Source organism: Xenopus laevis, chromosome 3S, assembly GCF_017654675.1.
Source record: "Xenopus laevis strain J_2021 chromosome 3S, Xenopus_laevis_v10.1, whole genome shotgun sequence".
NCBI classification, from domain to species: domain Eukaryota; kingdom Metazoa; phylum Chordata; class Amphibia; order Anura; family Pipidae; genus Xenopus; species Xenopus laevis.
This window is the reverse complement of record NC_054376.1, coordinates 37788205-37812768: the sequence shown is the minus strand read 5'-3', so window position 1 is coordinate 37812768 and position 24564 is coordinate 37788205.

Sequence of the window (24564 nt, the reverse complement as noted above, 5' to 3'; positions counted from 1 at the left end):
TACGGCGGGAAGTTAAAGTTGAATGGGCGTATAGGTTTCTGCAAATACATTACACTACACAAGCCCAGGGAAACCTTAATACAATGAAATAAAGTTGTTATAATGCCCTACCCATGAGCCCAGTGTATAGTTTATGTGCCATATGTTAGGAAATGTATGGGGGAGCCCGGGTACCCAAAAAAAATTTACGGACTTTTGCAACCTATCACCCTTAAAAACTTGAAGACGCCAGCATTTTTTGGGACTTAGAAAAATTTCAACTAAAAATTTAAGAAGCCTTATACACTCCATTGCACTTCGCCTGTTCTGAGCTGGCGAAGGCAAGTCTGGTGGAACAGGTAACGTTCAGTAAAATGTTCATCTTAGCGAATTTGCAAAGTAACCTTCTTTGGCCAGAGCGAAACTTCGCCTGGCGTAAGAGTGCGAAGTATCACTAGAGTCTATCTCCTTCACTAGCGAAGTTACGCCAGCGCCCATTGACAAAATAACAAAATGACGTCACGCTGGCGAATTTTCGCTAACGTTAGTCACTTTGCCCTTTAGTAAATTTGCCCCAATAGGTGCTCCTGTGCCCACACTTGCTTCTTTCCCATTTCAGAGTTGTGTATGTTTTGAAGGAAGTTTGTTTTCCTTCGTGGTGCATAATATCCCACTCCCCACAGTTTGTAGGGTTGTCTGTATATCTGTATTTATTGGCCACTACAGACAACAGTAGGAAGGCCAGGCTGGGGAGGTCAGAGAGAGCACAGGATGTCTTGCCAGGAACCAGTAGTGTCAGGCCTTTAAGGAGCCACATGGATGATCTGGGGATTAAACTTTGGTACATCTGCGTCACTCTGATTCATGATTCATAAACTGGATCCAAAATGTATTTCCCTCCTTTCACTCCTGCTGGGATGGCCATACTCAGTTAACCCCTTTATTTTCAAAATCCGGTCAACCACAAAAACAGTGGGTACTACTTATTCTTAGAGTCAGTGGAAGATATTAAGATTGGTTTACGAGTGCAATATAAATAATGGTTAAGAATATGAATGATCTAGTTTGGAAAGAATATTTTGTTTCTTATGATTTCAGTTATTTCAATTTCACTGGCAAAAAGTAGGTCCTGAACAGGAATGTTCTGTGCACGGGAGAAAGAGAGGAAGATTTGCTGAACTCTGGATCACTGTCAAACAGCAAACAAGAAAAATGTCAACAGTCCTGCTAGACATGGGTTATGTTCATGGAGTATGTCCAGTAATAAGTGTGGAGCTTGCCTTTAGTGTCTACATTGCTTAATAAATTTAACAGGTCTCTCTCATAGATGTCTCGTTAAGGGGAATGTGTTTGTCCGTCTGGATGGCCCAGCACGGCACAGTCTACATCTGTCCACTAGTGAATATGACCCTTTAGTACATAACACCAACATGTGCCCATGACATCAGTTACATGGAATTAGAGTTAGGATGAAGGCGGGTGAGCAATGTTATTTATATGGCATCCAGCTAGTTTTTTTTTGCTAATTATGAAAGCTTGCTAAGTAGCAATTAATTCAGTTTCATTACAGAACATTTTCATTAAGGCAGGGGTTCTAAGCATAAATTCAGTAGTTTTACAAGAGCAAGGACAAGAGCAAAAGCCTTACAATGTGAAATGCTCATATATAGAAGCTGGATCCAGAGAGAAATGTGAGGTTTAGTTAGTAGAGTGAAACCATTACAGATAGTTAAGTTAAGCACCCATTGTGCAGTGTAATGTATAGATACAGACTACAGTGTGAGGGGCACTCAAAAAATCCACAAAGCAGTAAAAAAAAGAATGTAAATCCTCCAAAGCACTTAGGCTGTGTTATTTTGGAGTATGAAAGAGATGTCTTAAATAAAGGATTTTTTTACTACCTTTGTGTTTGGTCTTTTTGAATTCCTTGAGTGCGAGTCACTCGGTTGTGTCCTAACAGATTTCTGCTTCCCTTTTATGAATATCAATATCCCAAACTATCTCTTTATTTTCAGAAATAAACTCTGATCAAATTTGTTTGGGTTATTTCCCTTTATTTATCAATACATTTTCTCAATCCATCAATATCTTGTACAGGCTGCTCAGCTGTAATTAATACACATGCATTTGTCTCCTGTGCCCTTTTATTTATACAGCATCACTGGGGTATTCTTACATGTGAAGGTTAATTCTTCCCATTTATAAAGTATCATATCTATTATATTAACAAAATGGGTTATCTTAACCATTTTGTATGAGACAGGGAGGTTGCCATAAATCCTGCCCAGATGAATAGAATGACATACAAAGAGCCTCTGAGTAGTGGAATTGCTTTGTGGCTGGGTAGTTATAGAGCTTGCGGCTGAGATATTGTGCAACTCTTAAATATTCGTTATATGCAGCCACATAGAAACATAACAAACTGAGAATCAGGAAATGGGATTAACACAAAGCCAAACAGAAACTGTGTTAGTGAATGTTGTGAAGGTTAGGATGATAATTATCTGAAAGATAAATATTTAGGAAGTCTGTATAAATGGAAACATTTTCTTGAGCCTGTTTTATTGGAAGAAGCCAATGTAACCACTGTGCGCAAATGTTTGAGTTATATTATACCAAGTGCAAATCTTTGCATAACTATGGAATCCTCTAGTAAAACTGTAATAAACACTCAAGTGCAGATGTTTTTATCTCCTTTACGCAGTTTTTCTTTAAACATTCTGCACTCCTACTACGTTCTGTAAATAGATTGTTCAAAGAGAACATTCATTGATAGTGATGGGCGAATTTATTCGCCAGGCGCGAATTCGCGGCGAATTTGCGCGATTCGCGGCAGGCGAATAAATTCGCGAAACGCCCGCGAAAATTCGCGGAAAAAATTCGCCGGCGTCAAAAAAACGGGCGCCGGCGTCAAAAACGAGACGCCGGCGCCGTTTCGCTAATTTTTCGACGTTTCGCGAATTTCGCGCGAAATTCGTGAATTTTTCCGCGAAGCGAAACGGCGCAAATTCGCCCATCACTATTCATTGATATCAGAAGCCATAAAGGCAGCGCCAATCCCTTGACATCAGGGATTCTGTAATGTACATGGCTCCTTGATATAACTACCTTGACTCTGGGCATCGTTGACCTTTTCTATCTATCTATCTATCTATCTATCTATCTATCTATCTATCTATCTATCTATCTATCTATCTATCTATAGGGATGTGAAAATTTAGACACCCTTACACATTACTGACAGGCACATCCCTAGTAATATGGACGCCTAAGTGGGTCCTGATGGGGACCTTGTGCTTATGTAACCCCTGTAGTTCTCACAGTGTACACCAGATGGCACTGTGTCAGAGTATAAAGGTCTTGGAAACCATGAGGTCTGGGTCCATTACTTTAGCCCAACCAAGCAGGCTGGAAGGGAATGGGTACATGTTGACCCTAGGCGCATTGGCCCTAGTAATTAGATAGCATATTCTTTTATAGATCACTCTAGGAGTGATAGAGAGGTTATTTAGTTGAGCAGCTCAAGGCTCAACAAGGATATTAGAGGGATTAAGATCCCAGGGTATTATTGACCCAGAGTAGGGACTAAAGTGTTGAGACTAGGGATGATAGGAATTCCCCTAGACTGCCACTGAAAGAGATCCTGAAAACTGGGCAATACCCCTCACAAGCTGCAACACTCTCTGCTGTATATTCCCTGGCCTGCAGGGATTCAGCCTATACTGGTTCTGTGAGTAGGGATGTAGCGAACGTCGGAAAAAAAGTTCGCGAACATATTCGCGAACTTGCGCAAAAATGCGAGCGGTTCGCGAACGGTTCGCGAACCCCATAGACTTCAATGGGAAGGCGAACTTTAACATCTAGAAAAGACATTTCTGGCCAGAAAAATGATTTTAAAGTTGTTTAAAGGGTGCAACGACCTGGACAGTGGCATGCCAGAGGGGGATCAAGGGCAAAAATGTATCTGAAAAATCTGCCTGTGTGTGCTTGGAAGAGATAGTGTAGGGGGAGAGCTGTTAGTGATTTCAGGGACAGATGATAGTAAGTTTGCTGGCTAGTAATCTGCTTGATACTGCTCTGTATTGGAGGGACAGAAGTCTGCAGGGATTTGAGGGACATTTTAGCTTAGGTAGCTTTGCTGGCTAGTAATCTACTGTTCTCTTTAAACAACTGCCATACGTTGACCTTGTAGGCATTGTTTGCCCAGTTTTTTTGGACGCAGCCACTGAAGCACAGTTGCCAGAAAAATATGCCATATAAATGCTGAAAATAGTCATTTTTCGCCATACGTTGACCTTGTAGACATTGTTTGCCCAGTTTTTTTGGACGCAGCCACTGAAGCACAGTTGCCAGAAAAATTATGCCATATAAATGCTGAAAATATAAATTTTTTTGGTTGCAGCCACTGAAGCACAGAGGCCAGAAAAATTACGCCATATAAATGCAGAAAATATGCATTTTTTTGGTCGCAGCCACTGAAGCACAGTTGACAGAAAAATTATGCCATATAAATGCTGAAAATATAAACTTTTTTGGTTGCAGCCACTGAAGCACAGAGGCCAGAAAAATTATGCCATATAAATGCAGAAAACATGCATTTTTTTGGTCGCAGCCACTGAAGCACAGTTGACAGAAAAATTATGCCATATAAATGCTGAAAATATAAATTTTTTTGGTTGCAGCCACTGAAGCACAGAGGCCAGAAAAATTATGCCATATAAATGCAGAAAATATGCATTTTTTTGGTCGCAGCCACTGAAGCACAGTTGCCAGAAAAAATATGCCATATAAATGCTGAAAATAGTCATTTTTTGCCATATACGTTGAGTCAACGTATGGCAAAAAATGACTATTTTCAGCATTTATATGGCATATTTTTTCTGGCCTCTGTGCTTCAGTGGCTGCGGCCAAAAAAACTGGGCAAACAATGCCTACAAGGTCAACGTCGTTGACCTTGTAGGCATTGTTTGCCCAGTTTTTTTGGCCGCAGCCACTGAAGCACAGAGGCCAGAAAAAATATGCCATATAAATGCTGAAAATAGTCATTTTTTTGGTCGCAGCCACTGAAGCACAGTTGCCAGAAAAATTATGCCATATAAATGCTGAAAATATAAATTTTTTTGGTTGCAGCCACTGAAGCACAGAGGCCAGAAAAATTATGCCATATAAATGCAGAAAATATGCATTTTTTTGGTTGCAGCCACTGAAGCACAGAGGCCAGAAAAATTATGCCATATAAATGCAGAAAATATGCATTTTTTTGGATGCAGCCACTGAAGCACAGTTGCCAGAAAAAATATGCCATATAAATGCTGAAAATAGTCATTTTTTGCCATACGTTGACCTTGTAGACATTGTTTGCCCAGTTTTTTTGGTTGCAGCCACTGAAGCACAGAGGCCAGAAAAAATTAAACCAGTAGGGTTTGCACCCTAGTTTGTAACGGTGGCGGAGGGAGGAGGAGGACGCTAAAGGACAGCTGTGTGTGGAGTCATGAGGCTTGAAGAGAAGGACAGCTGCATAGAAGTCAGAACAAGTCTTCCGGCGTGCAGTAACCCTCCGAGATCCACCCCTCATTCATTTTAATAAAGGTCAGGTAATCGACACTTTTGTGACCTAGGCGAGTTCTCTTCTCAGTTACAATCCCTCCTGCTGCACTGAAGGTCCTTTCTGAGAGCACACTTGAGGCTGGGCAAGACAAGAGGTTCATGGCAAATTGTGACAGCTCTGGCCACAGATCAAGCCTGCGCACCCAGTAGTCCAGGGGTTCATCGCTCCTCAGAGTGTCGATATCTGCAGTTAATGCCAGGTAGTCCGCTACCTGCCGGTCGAGGCGTTCTTTGAGGGTGGATCCAGAAGGGTTGTGGCGCTGCCTTGGACAGAAAAACATTTGCATGTCTGACGTTACAGACTGGCCAAAGGGCTTTGTCCTTGCAGGTGTGCTCGTGGCAGGATTACTGGCACCTCTGCCCCTGGAATGTTGATGAGTTCCTGAAGTGACATCACCCTTAAAAGCATTGTACAACATGTTTTGCAGGCTGGTTTGTAAATGCCGCATCTTTTCGGACTTGTGGTATGTTGGTAACATTTCTGACACTTTATGCTTGTACCGAGGGTCTAGTAGCGTTGCGACCCAGTACAGGTCCTTCTCCTTAAGCCTCTTGATACGGGGGTCCTTCAACAGGCATGACAGCATGAAAGACCCCATTCTCACAAGGTTGGATGCAGAGCTATCCATCTCCGCTTCCTCATTATCAAGGACTGCATCATCCACGGTCTCCTCCCCCCAGCCACGTACAAGACCAGGGGTCCCCAAAAGGTCACCACTAGCCCCCTGGGAAGCCTGCTCCTGTTGGTCCTCCTCCTCCTCCTCCACAAAGCCACCTTCCTCCTCTGACTCCACTTCTGGCACCTCTCCCTGCGTTGCAGCAGGTGCCTGGGTTCGTTCTGGTGATTCCGACCAGAAATCGTGCGCTTCCAGCTCCTCGTCACGCTGGTCTACAGCCTCATCTGTCACTCGTCGCACGGCACGCTCCAGGAAGAAAGCGAAGGGTATTAGGTCGCTGATGGTGCCTTCGGTGCGACTGACCATATTTGTCACCTCTTCAAAAGGTCGCATGAGCCTGCAGGCATCGCGCATAAGCACCCAGTAACGGGGGAAAAAAATCCCCAGCTGTGCAGATCCAGTCCTACCACCCAGTTCAAAAAGGTACTCGTTGACGGCCCTTTGTTGTTGCAGCAGACGTTCCAACATAAGGAGCGTTGAATTCCAGCGAGTCTGGCTGTCAGAAATCAAACGCCTGACTGGCATGTTGTAGCGCTGCTGAATGTCAGCAAGGCGTGCCATGGCTGTGTAGGAACGTCTGAAATGGGCCGACACCTTTCTGGACTGGGTGAGAACGTCCTGGAATCCTGGGTACTTGGAGACAAAACGTTGGACTATTAAATTTAACACATGTGCCATGCAGGGCACATGTGTTAAATTGCCTAGTCTCAACGCTGCCAACAGATTGCTTCCATTGTCACACACCACTTTTCCGATCTGCAGTTGGTGTGGGGTCAGCCACCGATCGGCCTGTGACTGCAGAGATGACAGGAGTACAGATCCGGTATGGTTTTTGCTTTCCAGGCACGTCATCCCCAAGACAGCGTGACAACGGCGTACCTGGCACGTCGAATAGCCTAGGGGGAGCTGGGGGTGCACAGGTGTGGAGGAGGAGAAGGAGGACCCAGCAGCAGAGTAAGAAGAAGAAGAAGACGAGGTAGAGAGCGATGGAGGAGTAGAGGTGGTGGCAGAACCGCGTGCAATCCGTGGCGGTGACACCAACTCCACTGTTGTTGTTGAGCTACCCATTCCCTGCTTCCCAGCCATTACCAAGTTCACCCAGTGGGCAGTGTAGGTGACATACCTGCCCTGACCATGCTTGGAGGACCATGCGTCAGTAGTCATATGGACCTTTGGCCCAACACTAAGTGACAGAGATGCGGTAACTTGGCTCTGCACATGTTGGTACAGGTGTGGTATTCCCTTTTTAGAAAAAAAATTGCGGCTGGGTACCTTCCACTGCGGTGTCCCAATTGCTACAAATTTGCGGAAGGCCTCAGAGTCCACCAGCTGGTATGGTAAAAGCTGGCGGGCTAAGAGTGCAGACAAGCCAGCTGTCAGACGCCGGGCAAGGGGGTGACAGTCAGACATTGGCTTCTTACGCTCAAACATGGCCTTCACAGAAACTTGGCTGGTGGCAGATGACTGGGAATGGGAACAGGTGGTCAAGGTGGAAGGCGGAGTGGAGGGTGTTCAGACGGGTCAAGGAGAGCAGAGGTAGAGCAGTAAGATGCTGGACCAGAAGGAGTGTGGCTTTTAGTTTGCCTGTTGCCTTTGAGGTGTTGCTCCCAAAGTGCTTTGTGCTTGCCGCTCATGTGCCTTCGCATAGAAGTTGTACCTATGTGGCTGTTGGGCTTACCAAGGCTCAGTTTCTGACTGCACTCATTGCAAATTACAATGCTTTTGTCAGAGGCACACACATTAAAAAAATCCCACACTGCTGACTTTTTGGAAGTGTGCGATCTGGCGGGTAACAGTAGAAGTTGGCGGAGTTGGCGGTATTGGCGGCAATGGCGGGTGCGTTGGCCGGCTGAACACAGGTGCCGATACATGTTGTTGCCCTGCTGATCCCTGCGGGCTGTCCTCCCTGCTTCTTCTAAGTCTTATTCTCCTACTGCCTCTCTGACTCTCCGTCTCTCCATCTGAACTACCCTCCTCTTGCTCTCTTCTACTAGGCACCCACAAAACATCAATCTCCTCATCATCATTCTCCTCAGATGCATCAATTTCTTCTGACACATCACAGAAGGAAGCAGCAGCGGGGACCTCCTCCTCATCACTCATTATGTCCATCTCTATCGTGTTCTCTGCCAGAATTAAATCTGGTGTAAGGTCCTCATCTCCTTCATCTTCTTCTGGCAATAATGGTTGCGCATTACTCAGTTCAAGAAACTCATTGGAAAATAACTCCTCTGACCCCAGTGAAGAAGGGGCACCGGTGGTGGAGGAAGTGTTACGTGGGGTGGCCATAGCAGTGGAGGATGAGGAGGATGTTGTGGTAAAGTTAGAAACGGTAGAGGATGGGGTGTGCTGTGTAAGCCAGTCAACTACCTCTTCAGCATTTTGGGAGTTCAGGGTCATTGGCTTTTTAAAACTGGGCAATTTGCTAGGGCCACAGGATTGCATAGCAGCACGGCCCCTAGCACGGCCTCTGCGTGGCGGCCTGCCTTTGCCTGGCATTATTTTTAAAAAAACAACAACAACAACAAAAACTCAGTTGGTTTTTCTGGAAACGATAATACACACAGCTAGATGGCGGGTTGAAGAAAACACTGTGCAAATAATGCCTACAAAGTCAACGTATACACTACTACAGCGGTGGATACGGATTACGTAAAATATATGAATGCTGCTTGAAAAAAAGTAACTCAAGTGGTTTTTCTAGAGACGATAATATTATCAATATTTAGACAAAATGTGAACAAGGTCACACAGCTCGATGGCGGGTTGAAGAAAACAGTGTGCAAATAATGCCTACAAGGCCAACGTATACACTACTACAGCGGTGGATACGGATTACGTAAAATATATGAATGCTGCTTGAAAAAAGTGACTCCGGTGTTTTTTCTGGAGACGGTAATATTATGGATATTTAGACAGAATGGGAACAAGGTCACACAGCTCGATGGCGGGTTGAAGAAAACAGTGTGCAAATAATGCCTACAAGGTCAACGTATACACTACTACAGCGGTGGATACGGATTACGTAAAATATATGAATGCTGCTTGAAAAAAAGTAACTCAAGTGGTTTTTCTAGAGACGATAATATTATCAATATTTAGACAAAATGTGAACAAGGTCACACAGCTCGATGGCGGGTTGAAGAAAACAGTGTGCAAATAATGCCTACAAGGCCAACGTATACACTACTACAGCGGTGGATACGGATTACGTAAAATATATGAATGCTGCTTGAAAAAAGTGACTCCGGTGTTTTTTCTGGAGACGGTAATATTATGGATATTTAGACAGAATGGGAACAAGGTCACACAGCTCGATGGCGGGTTGAAGAAAACAGTGTGCAAATAATGCCTACAAGGTCAACGTATACACTACTACAGCGGTGGATACGGATTACGTAAAATATATGAATGCTGCTTGAAAAAAGTAACTCAAGTGGTTTTTCTAGAGACGATAATATTATCAATATTTAGACAAAATGTGAACAAGCTCACACAGCTCGATGGCGGGTTGAAGAAAACACTGTGCAAATAATGCCTACAAGGCCAACGTATACACTACTACAGCGGTGGATACGGATTACGTAAAATATATGAATGCTGCTTGAAAAAAGTGACTCCGGTGTTTTTTCTGGAGACGGTAATATTATGGATATTTAGACAGAATGTGAACAAGGTCACACAGCTCGATGGCGGGTTGAAGAAAACAGTGTGCAAATAATGCCTACAAGGCCAACGTATACACTACTACAGCGGTGGATACGGATTACGTAAAATATATGAATGCTGCTTGAAAAAAGTGACTCCGGTGTTTTTTCTGGAGACGGTAATATTATGGATATTTAGACAGAATGTGAACAAGGTCACACAGCTCGATGGCGGGTTGAAGAAAACAGTGTGCAAATAATGCCTACAAGGCCAACGTATACACTACTACAGCGGTGGATACGGATTACGTAAAATATATGAATGCTGCTTGAAAAAAGTGACTCCGGTGTTTTTTCTGGAGACGGTAATATTATGGATATTTAGACAGAATGTGAACAAGGTCACACAGCTCGATGGCGGGTTGAAGAAAACAGTGTGCAAATAATGCCTCAAGGCCAACGTATACACTACTACAGCGGTGGATACGGATTACGTAAAATATATGAATGCTGCTTGAAAAAAGTGACTCCGGTGTTTTTTCTGGAGACGGTAATATTATGGATATTTAGACAGAATGTGAACAAGGTCACACAGCTCGATGGCGGGTTGAAGAAAACAGTGTGCAAATAATGCCTACAAGGCCAACGTATACACTACTACAGCGGTGGATACGGATTACGTAAAATATATGAATGCTGCTTGAAAAAAGTGACTCCGGTGTTTTTTCTGGAGACGGTAATATTATGGATATTTAGACAGAATGTGAACAAGGTCACACAGCTCGATGGCGGGTTGAAGAAAACAGTGTGCAAATAATGCCTACAAGGCCAACGTATACACTACTACAGCGGTGGATACGGATTACGTAAAATATATGAATGCTGCTTGAAAAAGTGACTCCGGTGTTTTTTCTGGAGACGGTAATATTATGGATATTTAGACAGAATGGGAACAAGGTCACACAGCTCGATGGCGGGTTGAAGAAAACAGTGTGCAAATAATGCCTACAAGGCCAACGTATACACTACTACAGCGGTGGATACGGATTACGTAAAATATATGAATGCTGCTTGAAAAAAGTGACTCCGGTGTTTTTTCTGGAGACGGTAATATTATGGATATTTAGACAGAATGTGAACAAGGTCACACAGCTCGATGGCGGGTTGAAGAAAACAGTGTGCAAATAATGCCTACAAGGCCAACGTATACACTACTACAGCGGTGGATACGGATTACGTAAAATATATGAATGCTGCTTGAAAAAAGTGACTCCGGTGTTTTTTCTGGAGACGGTAATATTATGGATATTTAGACAGAATGGGAACAAGGTCACACAGCTCGATGGCGGGTTGAAGAAAACAGTGTGCAAATAATGCCTACAAGGCCAACGTATTCACTACTACAGCGGTGGATACGGATTACGTAAAATATATGAATGCTGCTTGAAAAAAGTGACTCCGGTGTTTTTTCTGGAGACGGTAATATTATGGATATTTAGACAGAATGGGAACAAGGTCACACAGCTCGATGGCGGGTTGAAGAAAACAGTGTGCAAATAATGCCTACAAGGCCAACGTATACACTACTACAGCGGTGGATACGGATTACGTAAAATATATGAATGCTGCTTGAAAAAAGTGACTCCGGTGTTTTTTCTGGAGACGGTAATATTATGGATATTTAGACAGAATGGGAACAAGGTCACACAGCTCGATGGCGGGTTGAAGAAAACAGTGTGCAAATAATGCCTACAAGGCCAACGTATACACTACTACAGCGGTGGATACGGATTACGTAAAATATATTATGGCTGCTTGAAAAAAGTGACTCCGGTGTTTTTTCTGGAGACGGTAATATTATGGATATTTAGACAGAATGTGAACAAGGTCACACAGCTCGATGGCGGGTTGAAGAAAACAGTGTGCAAATAATGCCTACAGGGCAAATAATGCCTAAAAGGTCAACTTATACACTACTACAGCGGTAGTAAAATAAAAAAAAGTAAAATAAAAAAAAAATTAATATTAAAAAAAAAAATTAAAGTTGGTGCTGCTGAACTACTAGGAGCAGCAGATTAGCACACCAGTCCCACTCCCCAACACTGCTAGACTAATAGCACTGGGCTCTTATAGTAGTAGTAGTAGTAGTAGTAGTAGTAGTAGTAGTAGTAGTAAAACAACAAAAAAATAAATAAAAGCAGTCCTTACAAGGACTACTGTTATTGCAGCAGTCAGCAGATGAGATCAGAAGCAGGACAGCTGCCCACTGCAGCTACATACAGAGCACTGCAGTAGAAGGTAGATTACTAGCCAGCAAAGCTACCTAAGCTTAAATGTCCCTCAAACCCCTGCAGACTTCTGTCCCTCCAATAACAGAGCAGTATCAAAACGATTACTAGCCAGCAAACTTTCAACTGTCCCTGAAATCACTAACAGGCAGCAGCTCTCTCCCTACACTATCTCTTCAGCACACACAGGCAGAGTGAAAAAACGCTGCAGGGCTTCGGTTTTTATAGGGAAGGGGAGTGGTCCAGGGGAGAGCTTCCTGATTGGCTGCCATGTACCTGCTGGTCTGGGGTGAGAGGGCAAAAAAAAGCGCCAACAATGGCGAACCCAAAATGGCGAACGTCGCGCGACGTTCGCGAACTTCCGGCGAGCGCGAACACCCGATGTTCGCGCGAACAAGTTCGCCGGCGAACAGTTCGCGACATCTCTATCTGTGAGTATATGCTACCTTTATGCAGTCTGATTGTTCTAAACTTCATTGTGGATATGTGCTATGTTAAATAAAGACAGTTCATTGTTTAAACGTTAAAGAAATACTGGCGCCCATCATTGTGCTATTGCACCTGGTTACAGTTGCACTACACCCTGCCTCCACCCCGCTGCGAGGGCTTTCCCCTCAGAGAGAGGTTCTCATATGTGGTATAACCACACACTGATAGTAGCTAGAACAGACTTATATAAAGTCAGTTCTATCTATCTGTTCTATCTATCATCTATCTGTTATCTATCTATCTATCTATCTATCTATCTATTGTGAAGTTTGGGGGGATCACAGCGGGATTGTTAGCATAATTGCAGCCCACTCCAAGATGGAAAGAAAACAGTCCATTTATTTTGAAAAAAAAGAGCTTCCAGCAGCAGTCAAAATGCAACAGAAAGAAAAACAGCTTCATTCAGCAACATAAAGTCCAGCAATAAACAAAAATAGTTTACTTCAGCGTTTTTCAGTTTTCAGTACCCCAAGGTACTGCAAATAGTTAGAGGGACTGTTCATAATTAAAACTTAAATGAACTTTTAGTATGATGTATTGAGTGATATTCTGAGACAATTTGCAACTGTTTTTTTATTTTTTATTAGTTGTAGTTCTTGATTTATTTCGCTTTTTATTCAGCAGCTATCCAGTGTCAGCAATTGGGTTGTTAGGGCCTTAATTATCCTAGCAACCATGCATTGATTTGAATAAGAGGCTGGAATATGAATAGCAGAGGGCTTGAATTAAAAGAAGAGTAATAAAAAGTAGCAATTACAATACGTTTGTAGCATTACAGAGAATAAGCATTTTAGATGGGGGTCAGTGACTCCCATTTGAAGGCTGGAAAGAGTCAGAAGAAGAAATCATTCCAAAACTATGAAAAAGAAAAAACGAAGGCCAATCAAAAATTGCTTATAATTAACCATTCTATAACATAATAAGTTAAGGTGACCCCTCCCCTTTGAATAAAGGCTTTTTTAGTGGTGAAAGTCTGAATCGATGAGTACTCATCTACTGAGCATTCTGTTATGGTTTGGGCTGTCTTGCGGCTTTCAGCTCAATAGGGTTTGTAAATCAAGTCTACTTTGTTGACTAGATAGATAGGCTTTTTCTTATTGTGGGACTTAAAGCAGCTGCAGTGTTTATGGCACCTGTACACATCCCGCTGGTCACTGCTGTCGGGCTACTGATGACATGAAGACTACACAGTCACTTGCACGTCAAAACATTTGGATAAAACTCAGTCATTCTGAGCCAGTAGCAACCAAACTGTTATTCAAACTAACATACTTATATTTTCCATTCTTTCTACATTTTCCATAATATTAAACAGGCAAAACAAGCTCCTCTTCCAATCCATGTACTAGACAGAAGAGGGAAAGGTAAAAGAGAGATAGAAAGGCTAGGAAAAAAGGGTCTGGAAAATAAAAGGGAAAACAGAATTAAATATAGGAAAAGGAGTGTTCCCTATATAAGACCATCATGGAGTATTGTGTGGTATGTTCCACACCTACTGGGGGATATTAAAAATCTATAATCCCTGGCTGTTTACCCAAACTAAAATATGATCTTTACAGCGGAGCACTAGAGGACATCCAAGTCACTGTATGGGTCAATAAAGTAATTTTTTGCCAGATAATTAACTTATAACATTCAGAGCAGGGAGCTTGTTAAATGGTTATTCCAGCATTTCTCAGGCTGTGCCTTGGGACCTCAGAAGGATTATTGGAAAATATAGAACTTGAGGGCACAAATGTATTTCTTCCCAAACAATACTGTTTTTTTTTTTATATTTTAACAAGCATATAAGCGTAGTCTTTTATAGTAGTGCAAATAAAATAATATAGTTGTATGAGTCTCTCTTTGCACTAGTTGATGGATTTACAGTCTCACAAAACAACGGCTGCCTATATAAATAATGCAATTCATTTAATCAATGCATCTACACAATAATGGAATAAATTAAGGTCTCATTGCAATATATCTGTTATTTCTAAAACACTATATTTATATCATGATATAACATAAACAACCTATACAACTTATTGAACTTCTAATCCGTTTACATATTACCGTAAAATGTCTATAAAACAATAGAGTAACTTCACTGCTTGTCTAATAATACATTAATTATATTATGTCATGATAAAAAAGGGATGCTTCTTTTCTTAATGACAAAACTTGACTTTGCCTTTGCAACATATACTTAATGGAAGTGTGAACCCTCAAAACAAATTCATTTAAAATTGTTCAACCAGACGTAAAAAGCTAGATAAAAAAAGTCCTTTGCAAATTAAATATGGAGCCCAAATTATTATTATTATTATTATTATTTTTAAAAGCATCCATAGCTGTTATAAATGTATAAATCATGAATGTATAAATCATTAATTGCCTGTCCTATCAGGCATAGAGGCGGGCCAGTCAGCTACTTTCACTTTCCATTCATCACTTCCAAGATGTCACTGCACTTCCCACATTCATGGTCTATAATTGTGTAGCCTATCCATGGGCATTAGGTTCCAAATTGTGGCTCATACACAAGATTTTGGGTGATACAATACTTTCTTCATGACTTCGTGTCCACAAAATGGCACTTGTCTGCTTGATCTGACTGTAAATTCCAAAGCTGAAAGAAACTATTGCTCAACTAACATTATAGTCATCCTATTTCTTAGGATGACAGGTCCCCTTTATCTAGACATTTCATCTCATTCACATGTGCAAGTGTTTATCGACACAACCCACTAAGGAAACCCTGGAATTACCTGCAGCTCCAGGCTGTAACATTGGGCTTATCTCGCACCCAAGCGTGCACTCACACATGATTCATCAGAGCAAAGGAGCTTACTAGCGTTTTCTGCAATTTACAAAGGAGCATGTACTGTATAAGTGCGAGTACCATTCTTAAAAGGGTTGTTCACCTTCCAACACCTTTTTTGGCTCAGTTGTTTTCCAACTGTTCAGAAATGAAGACTTTTTAATTACCCTCAGCTTTTCAAATACTGAAGTATAAAGTTGGGGGTCACTGACTCTGTAATTGTTCTAAATTGATACATTTAGTTAATACAGTTCTTATCTTTGTCCCTTACCTTGTATTTGTTTTTTCTTATGCCACCCGAACCGAGAGGGAGCTCCCAGTTCAAGCAGCCAGATTCATCGAAGTGAATAATCAAACAAAAAAATTTGAATTTCAAGCTATTTTTTGTCTACTTTGATTAGGGAATATTCCAAATTCGATTTGAATTTGAAAAGAATTTGAAAATTTGAATATCAAAATTTATCATGTACTGTCTCTTTAAAAATTCAACTTTGACCATTTACCATCTAAAACCTGGCGAATTGCTGTTTTAGCCTATTTGGAGTCAATTGGTGGACTTTGAAAAAAGTACGTTTTTTCTAAAGTTTTTTCGAATACGATGTTACTTCGATTCGTACGATTCGAATTAGAATGAAAACGGCCTATTCACTGGAAAAAAAAACTTCTATGTTTTTTCAATAAATTTCGTTTGGTCTTTTTTTTATTCAAATTACGACACCCCTAATTACCATGTTAATTTTATAAAGTTTTGCAGGTTATAAAAGTTTGAACATATTTCTGTGTTTTTTTTCCAGTTATTACAGTTTTGCTATTGAAGGTGAATTTCCCTTTAAGCTCTAAATCTAACTTTTCCCAAGGGACCTGATATGTTACAATTACTTATTTGCTTATCTAAATTGCTTATATAGATACATTTGAATTTTTACAAATGCATTCTGTTGTGGATGTTCTGGGTTCTCTGCCAAAAGCCAATTAAGTTAGAAACTTTGGTTCTTTTTCTGGCTGTTCAGTGCAGAGAAAAACTGGACTTTACAGGGACTGCAGGTTGAGCTGTTAAAAGAAGGACTGTCCCTCTAAAAACGGGACAGTTGGGAGGTATGACCCACAACCGGAGTGCAGGTGCTATTAGCCCACACCTTTGGTTGGGGATAATATATTTTGGCAACAGGTGCCCATTAAAGGCAGCTGTTAGAATTGATACAATAGTTGCTAATATTCCCTGGATGCTGCTGAGAAATGTATCAACTTAATGTAGCAAATTGTAACAGTTCAGAATCTGCACATGGAGTACTGAGTTGCCAGACTGGAAAACCAGAGATGGTAAAAAATAAAACCTGGAAAGCAATTCAAAAAAGTCTTAATTTCTCATGAGCAAAAAAAAACACTGATCTTAAAAATGTGTTTGAAACGTGAACAACCCCTTTAGAAGGGTAAATGTGCTCTACGTTTTGCATTCAATCTAGTGCTTTGTAGTGGCACCTGTGTTTATACTAGGGATGCACCGAATCCAATATTTTGGATTCGGCCGAACCCCCGAATCCTTTGCGAAAGATTCGGGCGAATGCATATGCAAATTAGGGGTAGGAAGGGGAAAACATTTTTTTACTTCCTTGTTTTGTGACAAAAAGTCACGTGATTTCCCTCCCCGTCCCTAATTTGCATTTACTGTAAACCAGGTTTTATGTGCTCATTTAATATACTGGAGGCCTCTCCGGCAGAAGCCTTCTGTATGTCTGGTACCTGCATGTTCCTAAGAGGCTTTTGGGTAGCGCAGAAGAGTTTCCTGTGCATTGACAAGCTTCCCTGCCACCTTTTATGCCTCCAACAAAGAATCAATGGTCATAAGAAGACATAGCAAAACAGTATTTTATGTGGTTTAACTCACAATGCTCGGCACAAAAAAAGGGACTAGGAGATGCTGCAAAATGAATATACAGTTCCATGCCAGCGAAAGCCTTTCCATCGTAGGCTAGTGGTAGTGTTCTTTGCTTGGGAACACTAAATGGAAACACAATACATACCAGGAGAAAAATGCCAGGCTACAGGGAAAAACAGATTTGTACCAACTTTTTGTATAAACCTTGGCACTGCAGTCCTTTAACAAATAAGCCTTTGTATATTGTGCGAGTGTAAAGTGTGTGCTTCAATGCAGGTACAGAACATAGAAATGTGCACTTAAGCTGCAGTTAGTTTCAGCCATCTATGTGGAATAATAAGTGCTGACCATAACACTCTGCATATTTGGATGTGTCACAGAGCAGGGAAGGGATTGTCCCTCCCTGTACCAATGTTTATGACATCAGTGCTGGCAGCCGGGAGTATGTAACTGTGCCAGGCACCTGTCATTACTTTAAGCCTGGTCATTTTCAGAGCCATGAATTCATGACTGGGCTGCAGGGGGTCACAGGGACAAAGAGCTTACACTCATTTTCAATAACCTGCAATCTCTGTTCAGTTATATATGAATATGGAAGTATGATAATAGCTCCTTAAGCAACACCTTCTCACCCTCTTGTAAAGTAACTTTCCTGGCCCCATATCAAATAAATGCCTTACAAAATCCTGCTTTCGACAAGTCTCTGTGCTCTTCAGCCCCACCTTATATTTTGTGTCTACATTCCCTCTCCAGTCCCCTTTGCTTTTCTTATGTGACAAATACCTCCTCTCCTCCTGACATTTTTCTCTTGTTGCTCTTGATTTGTGAAATTCCCATTCAGCATATACACAACCCCTTCCCCTTGCCATATTTAAAACTATAACTATCCTATACTACAATAATTTAAATACCATGGAACCCAAAAAAAGCTAGAGCATTCATGTGTATCCTGAAGAATCCTCTATAAATTCAACCCTTACTATAAATAAACAAGTATGGGACCTGTTTTGCAGAATGCTTGGGTTTTCTGGATATGGATCTCAATAACTCAAGTCTACTAAAACATCATTTGAACATAAATTAACATCAATAGGATTGTTTCTAATAAGGATTACATCTATCGTAGTTGGGATCAAGTTGTATTATTACAGAGAAAGGGGAAATTATTTTGGAAACTTTGAATTATTTGATAAAAAAGGAGTCTATGGGCCTTCCCATCATTTGAAGCTTTCTAGATATCAGGTTTCTGGATAATAGATCCTATCTATACCTGTACTCAAATTCACAGTACAGATTCACATTAACCATCAAACATTCAATATAATCAAACTCATCTTTAATTTAAATACATATTTAAATGTTTTAATATGAGTTTAAATATAGAGGGGTTTAAACTATAGTACAACTAATCAAACCATGTGTTGATCTATGTATCTCTATGCTGATCAAGTGTCATTATTTTTATAAAATCACCACTATGTTTAGATCTGATTAAATATGTGCATTTATTTTCAAATATTTACATTAGATTTTTTTCTTGTATGAATGCAATTAGAAGTCTTGTGTAGTAGCCAATGGTTCTGTACAAAGCACTTAGGGGGTTATTTATCAAAATATTTTTCAGATTTTTTAAATAAAAAAAGTCCAACAAAACTAGAATCAACAATTTGACCTTATTTATTACTTAAAAAGCACAAATGAATTGGTTTCGGGGAAAATCAACAAAAAAATTGTACAAAGAATCATATTGCATGATTTTTTTATGAGGTTTTTCCCAAATCGCTCATTTTTTCTGCCTTTTTCCCGAAAAGCCCGATTTTTCAGATTTTTGCCCGAAATAGTCGGATTTTGGGGCTAATTCCAGATCAGACCACAGAAACTTCCAAATAGGATACCTCTCCCATTGACTTATATTTAACTTCAGCAGGTATGAGATGGCGGATTTTCTGATTCTGACTTTTTGCTTCCTTGGGGTATAATAAATATCGAAAAATTATTTTTTTTTCCACTAAAAATTCAGATTTTTTAGTAAAAAAAAAAACTAGAATTTTTTTTCCGTTTTTTTGTTTTTGAAATTCGGACTTTAATAATTAACCCCTAAATGTCTGAGCATGGTCACTGGGCTCCACTGAGTTGCCTCTGATATTTCATATGGCACCCTGTATGTAGACATCACTGCACATGCATGCCTAGATATCTGGAAAGGCCACAAAAGCCAAAGCCTAGGGTGGTAGGATTTTAGGGGCGGCATGCTGCAGATGCATTGGTTCCGAAGCACTGGGGAAACGCAGGAGGTTTGATAGTTTCCCCACACACCAATCTTCAATGCTCTGGACCTGATGATGGAAATTTGAGCAGGCCCTAAAGTGAACGGGTGGGGATGACGAGTGGTGGCCGGTCTAGGGGCGCCCGCTATGTATGTGCACAAACATCTTTTATGAGAATTGGGAATTTGAGGTACATAAAGCCCCGTAGATCTTATGCAGGAATACTTGCACCTCTGAGCTGTTATTCTTTCTGTAGAGCAGTGCTAAGCAGTTGTTGCCACAGCATTCCGTTTCACACTATACTTTAGTTTCTGGGTCTGTCTATCTGGGTAAGCACCATGCACCTGCACCAATGACTGATATTCTGCACAGGCAGTTAATTTGAGTAGAAGGGGCATGTTGACTTAAGGAAGCTAAGGGGCTACTGATGCTACAAATATACCTGTAAACGTTTTAATTGGGCTCTAGTTCCCCTTTCAATAAAATGAGAAATAAATCATTTAGAAAAATTCTGAATGCATACATTATATAATCATCACAGTGATGCTTTCTTATTAGTGGTGGTTCATTAACCAGATCTTATTTAGTTGCCTTCTGTTTGGACTAATGCTTGAATGGATGTTACTTAATCTTCCAAATATCCAGAAGCACATGCGGTTAGCAAGAATGTCCGTGGTAGTTCAGCACCAAGCCATTCCGTCCTCTGATTTATTTGGGAATAATTAGGAAAGCACAGGAGGAAGCATTCATCCCATGGGTTGCTAAGGAGGCAATTTTGTGTATTTTAGGAAGCAAAACATTCTCTTGAGGTGAGGCTGATTGAAGGGAATGAAGTCACCTTCTTTCACGGCTTTTAAAAATGGCATTTCCAGGGAACAAGTTACATGTGAAAGTGATTAAGTTTCCATGTGTCTGGCAGGAGATGTGGTGGGATTTTGTTCTGAAGAAGCACATTCCATTCTTTATTCAGCAAGACACAGGGCATTAGGGGCTTTGCATCTTGTAGAACATTATACGCTAGACACAGATTATGTACCGTTCTGATTCTAGCTGGAAATCCATATTCCATTACCTTCATTCAGCTACTATATCTGGTGTGCAGTAAAAGAGTGGTATGACTGTTAGAGACTTGTTCCTCTAACAATAAGAACCTGGAACAGACTTCACAAAAAAGTTGATTTTTCTGTTAAAACTAAAAAAAAGTATAGTTTTTTGTGCTTGTAGAGTTTAAGATGTATTTAACATACAAAAATGACTACACCATGAGCACCACGGAGCGATCCTCTTTCTTCTCGCAGCTGTGCATGCACAATACAACAACAAGCCAAACTTTAACTAAAAATTAGACTATTTCGTTCAACTGCGCATGCGTCTGCCCCGGGAAATTTGAAGAAAGAAGAAGACGGAAGAGGATCGCTCCGTGGTGCTCACTGGTATAACCCCGGGCCGGTGCAGTTTTCTGCCAATAGGAGCACACTTGGGGGTGCCTAACATTTGGCACCCCCAAGTGCACAAAGCCTTTCCTTCTCCTTTAAGCACAAGTGACTTCGGAATATATCCACAGGTCTGCAGAGGGGTCCTCTCTTTCCAAAACACTGCAACAGCTTTAATGTGGAAACCATTTTTGATGCTGTTTAGTCTACGTCATGTCTGAATGTTCTTTTATCCCCTCCAAGGATATTTTTGAGGTTCTAACCCAGACGTTCTAAATGCTACAAGAAAAGAAAAGAAAAAAAGATTATTTTATACAAACCATGATTTTATTTTTCTGACCTTTTCCCATAAAAGCATCTCCCACCCTTTTTAATGTTTATGTTTTTCCTTCCAGGAGCTTTATACTTAGAGATGAAGGAGGAGATGCGACAGACCTTTAAACTGTTGGGAAGCCCTTTTCCCTTCTGTCATCAACAAGGAGGATCATATTCTAAAGTTTAATAAGCCACTAGGGGAGATGGCCAGGAAAAGTAAATTATGGCAAAATGTAAGAATTTTCTCTTCTTCAGTGGTTATTCATATAAATTGGGATTACATAACACGTGCCTATTATTAAGCTAGACTGAAAGGGCAACAGCCAAAAATTTGACAAGAAAATTTTGTAAGGTCAAAGGTTATTCAAGAGTCATCTATACAGGGCCGCCATTGGGGGGAGAGTAGAACTGTTGTCCTGGAGAATATTCAGAGAAGAGGTGGCCAACCGCGCCGTGAAACTACAGTAAATACATAAATGTACATAGATTCTGCAAAAACTACCCAGACTTGGAAACTTAGCAAATTCCACTGAGCACCAATGACCTGAATGACTTATTAGCACATTAATCATTTTAACTATTTTTAACTGCTTATCATATATATTTATATTGGGATCTATAAACAAAATTATATGAACTTTTCAGCAGGGAAATTACTAGGTATTGGGCCCCACAGCCACATCATTGGGCCCCCTACACATTTACGTAACTTATGCAAAAAATTACGTTAACTTCAAAGAAACGTAAATAATTTAATCATCAAGCAAAGGCAGAGCAGTGTGGTGGGGCAGGTAGGTTTAAACTGAGGGCAAACTTTGCAGGCCCCCAATAAACTGACATAAGCACATTGGGCCCTAAAGTTACAAAATTTGCATAACTTATGCAAAAACGTACTCAACTTGCGTGTCAGGCAATGACAGGGAGAGCAGGGGCAGGCAGAAGTGTAGGGTTTAAACTTAGGGTAAATTTCACTGACCCCAATACATCCAAACAGTTCAAGCCGTTGTCCCAACAAAACCTACCTACATGCTAGTTGATCATTTGTGTAGCTTTTAAAGGGCATGTAAAGGCAAAAAATGAAATCCCATTTTTACTTTATTTGATGAAAAAGAAACCTATCTCCAATATACTTTAATTAAAAAATGTGTACTGTTTTTATAAGAAACCTGACTGTATGCAGTAAAATCCTCCCTTCATTTACTGCTGTGGATAAGAATTGTCAGATGGTCCCTAACGGCTGACAATCATACTTATGAACAGCAGGGGGAGCCCCCTCCTTACTTCCCAGCCATGCAGAACTCAAGCAGCTTTGTTTATGACGATCCCTAAGCAGCCCAGACCACACTGAGCATGTGCACAGTCTTAGTCTTGCAAAGATGTTTAACAAAGTTACAAGATGGTGACCCCCTGTAGCCAACTTTGAAAGCATAAATCATTTGTTTGATTGTGGTGCAGTAAGTTCATGTTTATGTTTAGTATACAAAATACAGCATTTATGCCCTTTAAGTGCATTTCAGAGGTAGCATTTCCCGAAAGTCTGTTTTCTTGCAGTTAATGTCATAATGTTGGCCCATTTTCATTAAAAGCCCACATTTATCTCCCCATTTTTTAAAAGTTAAAACCATTTTTTTTTACAGGAAGACCCTGATTTTACATACCCTCAGTTTATATTTTCCTAGATTTTGGCGCACATTTACTAAGCTCGAGTGAAGGATTCGAATATAAAAAACTTCGAATTTCAAAGTATTTTTTTGGGTACTTCGAACATCGAATTGGCTGCTACGACATTTGACTTTGATTCGAACGATTCGAACTAAAAATCGTTCGACTATTTCTAATAGCAAGTGCATTAAATAATCGTAAAACCAGTGAAATGAATTCAGGAAAAATATAAACTGACCTATTGGGAAAAGGGACTTTATTTCTTGCCCTTTGTGGATAAATTGGCTAATGTCTAATTGGGGGTTACATGGTTTATTTCTGTGAATCAATACAATTAGGAGCCTTGTAAAGAGAAACTTGATTGATGTATAGATGTATTTTTTGTTACTCTAGTAGCAGTCTAATAGTCATGGGCTTCATTGAGTGAGGGCAAAAAACTGATTTACAGATGATGTGATGGGATGGCTAGACCTGTAAAACGTTCTGGTGGAGTTGAACTTTCAACATGACAAATGTATTTTCTTTAACCTAAATTATTCTATATCTTTGTTTATATTTACTTTATAGCTTTAAGGGTATGTGGGTGTCATTCATTCATTCAAGGTATGGACTATAGCAACAAACAATTTCATGCAACGAGATCAGGTTTTGAAGTGTTCCAAACCTTTTGCACATTGCTGGCAGACTGTCAGTTTTGCTGCATTTCTGAGTTTATCTTTGCTCTCCTTGGTTATTTCCTTATTCAACGCATACCCGGTACTTTTTCTGTGACATTTGCCTAGAAGAGATATGTTTTCTTGCACTCTTCCACCTCTTTTATGACTTTAATTTCTTTCTCAACTTCTGGAAATTTCATTTTCCATTTAACAAACACACTTAACTCACCTCAGTCTCAGTCTTCTTACAGCAAATAACATTTTGCTACAGGAGGATAAGTTCAATCCTTACAGAAGAAGAAACACCCTTCCTTAGCACATTTATACTGCTTTGGACTTGTTAGAGAAAAAATCCCGCTGAATAATTGATAGGTGAATAAAATGAACTGATAATTACCAATTTCCTTCTCTAATAAAGTGACAAGTGCACTTGTAACAACCAGAAAGGAATTAGTGAGCTAAAGTCCGAGATGGATTAGTTTCAATTTTCTTTCCGCACCAGTTACTATATAGCATCAAACAGCATTTAAAGGAGAACTCCACACAAACATAACTTACACTTTTTGAAAAGTAAACATGATTTCAAGAAACTTTGCAATATACATCAATTAAAAAATATGCAGACTTTTCATGATTTTTTATGGTTTGGAACAGTGCCCTAAGCCTAGCCCCCTGCTCTCCTGCTGATCTGTCTGACTACTTTGCTGATCTGTCTGACTACTGTTACTTTGTATCAGCAGCCATCTGTCCTCAGCCTGCATCCTCCAAACCCCACAATTCGCTGCACATGTGATTTCAATATGGAACAGAACATTATAGTGCAATGCACTTAAAGAGAAAAAAAACTAAATTCTTTTGGTATTTA